The sequence below is a fragment of the Aegilops tauschii genome, chromosome 3 (assembly GCF_002575655.3).
Source record: "Aegilops tauschii subsp. strangulata cultivar AL8/78 chromosome 3, Aet v6.0, whole genome shotgun sequence".
Classification (NCBI taxonomy): Eukaryota; Viridiplantae; Streptophyta; class Magnoliopsida; order Poales; family Poaceae; genus Aegilops; species Aegilops tauschii.
In genome coordinates this window covers 421,132,430-421,138,429 of record NC_053037.3, presented here as the reverse complement: position 1 = coordinate 421,138,429, position 6,000 = coordinate 421,132,430, and the positions used below count along the sequence as shown (strand labels likewise).

General features: G+C 49.8%; 1 long non-coding RNA gene across 1 annotated transcript; it reads right to left on the bottom strand.

The window, feature by feature from the left end:
* Positions 1–1,233: 1,233 nt before the first annotated feature.
* Positions 1,234–4,206, bottom strand: LOC141021008 (uncharacterized). The gene is made up of 2 exons (XR_012181006.1): positions 3,873–4,206; positions 1,234–1,486 (listed from the first exon to the last, which is right to left on the bottom strand). It is a non-coding gene; the product is annotated as an uncharacterized lncRNA (long non-coding RNA).
* Positions 4,207–6,000: the final 1,794 nt, after the last annotated feature.

Here is a 6,000-nt window from a genome sequence, read left to right as displayed (position 1 = left end):
TTCGGCAATCGCGCCAAAAACTCGAGTTCCTTTTGGATTGCCTTTTTGATCACCTGCCCCCTTTCCCCTCTTCCTTCTCCTGCTGGTAGATCTAGATCAGGCACGTTACAAGTGGTATCAGAGGTCAGATGACCTGGTGACAGCCTACCCCCGCCCCCGCTACACCACCAAGCAGGCCTTGAAGACGGCGGCCATGGAGGAGCAGCTTGCCGCTCTGATCAAGTCCGTCAACGAGGGTCGCGCGGCCAACGAGGCACGGCTGGAAGCGATCTAGACTGGCGACTAGCGGTGACCAATTTGCAACACCAACTCGACGAACTCCGGACCCAAGTGGGACGCATCGCCCTCCACCCCGCGCTGGCGGATTCGGGGAAATCCGCAGCGGATCTGGCGGCTGCGGACATGACGGCGCCCACGACGACCGACCCGGGGCACCACGAGCAAGTGGCCACGGCGGGATCAACGACATCGGGGGAATGGCACGCGGGGTGGTCACCACCCTGGCGCCGCCTCCGGCCAACGGTGCGCTTCTGTTCCAAGCTCCTCCCCCTTCCCCTCGATTTGCTAGTCTGCTGGATAAGGGAGAGTGCTATGAATCCATGACACACCTGTCAAGACCCCGATTCTAAGTCACACCGATCTAGCATGTAACACCTCATATCACTTTGCGGCCTCACGCACGGTATTCCCACGGGTGTCGCCTTACCTGGCCCGGGACCGTTTGCGCCTTTTGGCTCACGTATATGATAGTGTTGCTAGCATCCATATGACAGAGAACCCGGGCCGACATGACTAGTCGTGAACCCAAAGTGGCACTAACTTACGGGGACAGGCATACATGAATCAACATCGAGCATGTCGGTCAGCAGCGTGCGAATGCGGGCTGTAGCACTGGGCTAACAGGACTCCGGTGAACCGGACTGTAGCAGGCTAGGCAGGACTCCGGATGTCACCGCGTGACATTTCCCCGAAGGGACAGACACAGGAACGAAGTGAATCACATGCCGGCCAGTCAAGTGTTCCGGAGCAGTAGTGCTGGGCTAGCAGGACTCCGGTGAACCGGGCTGTAGCGGACTACTATGGCTCCTGGAAGCACAAGACTACATTTCCCCATAAGAGAGGCTACCAAGGATAAACAACTAGGTTGTCGGATCCCACATATACCAAGCATTTCAATCATACACACAATATGCTCGATATGTGTAAATACAACATGGCATCACAACATAACTCTACGACTCAAGTATTTATTCATTAGGCTCCGAGGAGCCAAGTATTACAAACAGGGGTCTCATAACCCAACATACAGAGCATACAAGCATCAAGCGGAAGCATGAACATGTCCGAGTACATACAACTACAAATGAAAAAGGCTGAGAAGCCTGACTATCTACAAGACCCTCCCAAGGGTACAAGATCGTAGCTGAGGTAACAACAAGCTAAACGTCGAAGTCCACGCGGAACTACTAGTGAGACTGAAGTCTCTCTGCAAAACATAAATTAAGCAAACGTGAGTACAAATGTACCCAGCAAGACTTACATCAGAACTAACTACATATGCATCAGTATCAACAAAGGGGTGGTGGAGTTTAACTGCAGCAAGCCAGCTTTGACTCAGTGGCTATCCTGTACTACGACTGCAAGTAACTCTTTTGAGGTGGCGCACACGAGTCCACATATTCACCATATCAATACACCACTATGGATCCGCTCCCGTCTCCCTATGAGAACGCCATCCATAGCACTCACGCTTATCTTGCGCATTTTAGAGTATCCAAGTTATCTATGAACTGTACAGGCAACCCAGAAGTCCTTTTCCGCGGACACGGCTATTTGAATAGATGATGTTAACCCTGCAGGGTGTACTTCTTCACACACGCTCTCGCCACTTACCACCATGTACACGTCGTGTATCTCGGCAACCTTCAAGCGGAAGCCTGGCGAGGGAGTCGGCCACGACCTGACTAACCACACAAGTCTCTAGTCCAGGTTTATCGCCTATTCGGATTCCATCCGCAAGGAGATCCGGCCGGGGTGTCGCTCACGGCCCCAAACGATGTGAGCAGGGTTCCCAAGCCCACCATCCGGGTGCCACTTGGTACACCGTGCCACTGTGCCTAGTCTGTCCCAAGCCGACCTGTACCGGGTGCCACTTGGTAGAGTACTAACACTACCTACAAACACCAGAAACTAGTTGCAACTCCTGGACAGAGATCGAGTTGGTTAATAAGCCGAGAGGGGTCGAGTTACCGGAACCCAATGTGTGGTAGTAACTGTTCATGGATCACAAACACAGAACTCAGTTCCTAAGGACGGTAATGAGACAACCCACCATGTACTCCTACATGGCCTCTCACCGCTACCTTTACCAAATCGTGTTCACACACTTAGCTCTCAACAGTAGGACATGTTCACAACTTTCCAATTCATCCCCGGTGAATCAGACCTGACTCAACTCTAAGAAGTAGCAGGCATGACAAACAAGCATGAATGAGTAGGCACATCAGGGCTCAAACAACTCCTACTCATGCTAGTGGGTTTCATCTATTTACTGTGGCAATGACAGGTCATGCAGAGGAAAGGGGTTCAACTACCGCAACATATAACAGTTGAATCGTTGTTGTCCTAATGCAGTAAAAGAGAGCAGGAGCGAGAGAGTGGGATTGTATCGAAATGAACAAGGGGGTTTTGCTTGCCTAGCACTTCTGAAGATAGTATAGCTCTTCATCGGTGTCATCGAACTCATCGTCGGAACATACGTCTACTGAGGGGGAACAACCACCGACTAGCAAAGAAGGAACACAATCAATGCAATGCACATTCACATGAATGACATGTCATGTTAAGGTACTGAATTCACCTAATGCAATATCTAGCCAAGTTAATTGAAGTGGAACTCAAACAAGATCAAATTCCAACTCCAAATGTTATTTCATAAATTGCCCTAATCATCATTTGTCCTATTTAGTGAGGTTAACTTGTTCAAACATGCATGATCATGGCATAAACAGATGCTTCATATTTTTCTAATCATTTTCCATATATAATTTATTTCATTTGGAGTTACGGTTTAATTACTATGATTTTTAGAAGTTTTAGGTATTTTCTGAAATTCATAAATCATTTCTGATTTATTAAATATCCAGAAAACATTTATGACGTCAGAACTGCATCAGCACGACGTTAGCAAGTCAACTGGGCGGCCAGGGTCAAACCTCATCAATGGGGCCCACTGGTCAGTGACCCGGTGCCAGTTTGTTTCACGGATGGGTGGGGCCAGTCAACGGTGACGTGAGCGGGTCAACTGACGTCTGGGTCCACTGTGGTTAAGTTAAAACTTAACAGGGGTTTATCCCGTGGTTAATTAGGGGGGGTGGGGCTGGTCTGTCAGCGGCACAGGTGTCTGTAAACCACGAGATTAACCTAACCTAATGACGCCAAGTCAGTGAACAGCGTTTAGCCGCCGGTGACGAAATCCCACGGCGGTGGCTCGCCGGTGTTGCTCGGGACGGAGCTACGGGCGTCGGCTGGATGCGCTGAAGGCACCAAAGGAAAGCCCATCCTCGCGCGCATCCAGGGGAGCCCGCGGAAGGCTGCGAGGTGGCCGGAATCCCTGCCGGCGTCGAGCTGTGCGGCTGCCGGAGCTCGGGGGAGCTCGGGGTCGAGGCTACGGTGTACGGAAGAGTGAGGCAAGCGGTGCTATGGCCTCCTGTGAGCACACTAAGCACAACTACGTGCTTGGTTGGGTCAGGCGAGGTTGCTAGCTGCGGCAGTGACGATCGCGGCGGCGGTGAGCTCACGGTTGCGGCGGTTAGCGCGGTTAGGGGAAGCAGACGACCGTGGGGAGAGGGGGAAACGGGGCAGGAGCTCACAGGGAGGTCGTCGAGAAGCTCAGTGGGCTCGGGGAGGCGGCGGAAACGGCGAATCGGACGGCAGCATCCGGCGGCCATGGACGGGGAAGAAAGGTCGCGGCGTCGTCCTCGGGTCGTCCGGCCTTGCGTTGGTCGGCGGAGAGGTGCTTGGGGTTGGGGCGGAGCACGGGGGCACGGAAACGACTCCTGGGGAGCTCGGTGGCCATGCTAAACGGCGGCGGTGGTGACGACTGCGCTCGGGCGTTCGCAGGAGAGAGAGACGGGGAGGGGATGAGTGAGCGAGGGGGAGGCCGAGGGGATTCAGGGGGCGCGTGGCGTTTCTAGTTGGTCCGGGGCGAGGCGGCAAGCAGGAGGTGGCCGGGCGCGTGCCGGCGTGCGTCGGCCACGCGCGCTGCCCACTGGCGCGAGGAAGACGACAGGGAGGGAAGGCTGCTGGGCTGGGCCAGCCAACTAGGCCGCCAGGTAGGTTTGGGCGAGGTAAGCTCTTGTTTTTTTTTCCTATTCTGTTCTGTTTTTTTCTATTTTTTGTAGTTTGTTTTGATTTGATTCAAAAACCAGATCATTTCATAAACTTCTGAAAATTATTGTGTGGCCTTTTAAAAAGTATTCAAAGCCACTCACAAACTTTCAGAATTATTGGAGCCAATAAATATTTTATATGAATTATTAGCCCCAATTCAAATACTTTATGAATTGATTCAGAAATCCAAAATGTCATGAAAAAATGTGCATCACCTCTGGTTACTGTTTCCAGCATTTTACCAAAATGATGAACATTTTAAGGCCATTTGGACTCACTAGAAATATTTTAGTTGAACCTAGTGGATTCCTTTTGATGCTAGGGTTTGAACATCCCCCATTTCAAGTTCAGATAAAATTTAGACATGACGACATGAATGCTTATGCAACTATCTGCAATCAAATTCTAGGGTTGTGACAACTCACCCCCACTAAACAAGAATCTCGTCCCAAGATTCAAGACGTGAGGTAAGAAGACAGAGGGGACACAAGCTATCACAATCTTCATGATCCAAATGTCCTTCTCGAAGATGTTGATTCATTGCTTCAAATTGATCCTGGCGTCTTTGCTTCGCGATCTTCATCCAACAAGATGACAAAAGGGAAAGGAAATTCTACCGGAATCGATCACCTCGAAGTTCGAGCACTCAAGATCAACTCATGGAGTGGGACATTGAAACATCGCTTGAGTTGAGTCACAAAACACATATAAGGGGTGCTGGTAAGGAGCTGATGACGAAGGTTCAATTTTGGTAAGCAACAACTCCATGCTTAAGTAAGATGGGGCATGGTGTCAAAGTAGCGAGGAGTTAATTGCCCTGCATACCACAACAGGGCACCCTGGAAGAGGTGACTCGTAGGATTATTCCCTTAAGTGGCAAAAAGAATTACTTTTGATACAAAGATCATTGAACTCTCTACCAGCCTAAGGAAATTCACAAACGATCGTTTGAAGGAGTTCGAAGAAATGGCATACTCAAATTGGAAAGGAAACTATGGTTATAGAACAAGTCGGCAAACGGGGGCACATCCCAATTGATACCGAGGATATAACCTAGTGACTGAGTGTGCTCTCAAGAACTTGACCATTTTCATATTCATCAGGGTTTTACCAACATCCGTGCCGAGGATCCTGGCAACACATCATACCACCATGATGTATAATGATGGGGGATGCAGATGCGAAGGAAGATAACACTTTCTCAGATTTCACCATGACATGGCCAAGGAAACAAAATCTGGATGATCGACCAAGAGAGATTTAGCACTCCGCTTCTAATGTTCTCCTTGACGTACTGGATACCACGATCATGCTTAAAGCATCATCATGGTCATCAAGTATAGGTCGGACTTCGAAAACACAACACATCCATAAGGACAACTTTTAGTATGGATCATACAAAATCCTCATGGAGAAGATGGTCAAATTGCTCAATCAAGATACTACAATAGTAGATCTTCCAACTAGGTGTGTCGGCCAGAACATCAACCTTGTTGGGATCTACATCATAGATCCTGGAAAAGTTCCAACCATCATATCTGCCTGAGATTCAGATCTAGTTGGTAACAGGGTATTTCAGACAGCATGTCTGGAAAAGAAAATTTGCAA